The sequence below is a fragment of the Primulina huaijiensis genome, chromosome 17, assembly GCF_012295235.1.
Source record: "Primulina huaijiensis isolate GDHJ02 chromosome 17, ASM1229523v2, whole genome shotgun sequence".
NCBI lineage: Eukaryota > Viridiplantae > Streptophyta > Magnoliopsida > Lamiales > Gesneriaceae > Primulina > Primulina huaijiensis.
This window is the reverse complement of record NC_133322.1, coordinates 10756685-10757174: the sequence shown is the minus strand read 5'-3', so window position 1 is coordinate 10757174 and position 490 is coordinate 10756685.

The following is a 490-nucleotide window of genomic DNA, read 5'->3' as shown; positions in this document are numbered from 1 at the left end:
ATTATTATTATTATTATTACTATATATATGAATATTTATTTTTATATAAAAACAAACTAAGAGAAGAAGAAGAAAATATTTTTCATACCTTAAAGAGAAAAAAATTAAAAACATACCGTTGCATCACAAGTTCAGCATCACATGAATTTTCTTTTCTTACTCTTGGATGTTGGCCAATTAAGTTGAGATAAGAATGGATCTGGTTCATGACTAAATCCTTGCAGTAAATCAATAAGTTCACCTTCACTTGTAGCAGAAACTAACATCCTTCGCGAAGCTAATGAAATAAATCCCTGTTCCACAACATCATCAAGAAAAGATAGCAGTTTATCATAATAATTGTTAACATTTAACAAACCAATTGGCTTATTGTGGATATTTAATTGTGCCCAACAAACAGTATGAAATATTTCTTCCAAAGTACCGAAACCTCCTGGCAAAGCAATGAAAGCATCTGAATGTTCAATCATTTGAGTAATTCGTTCATACA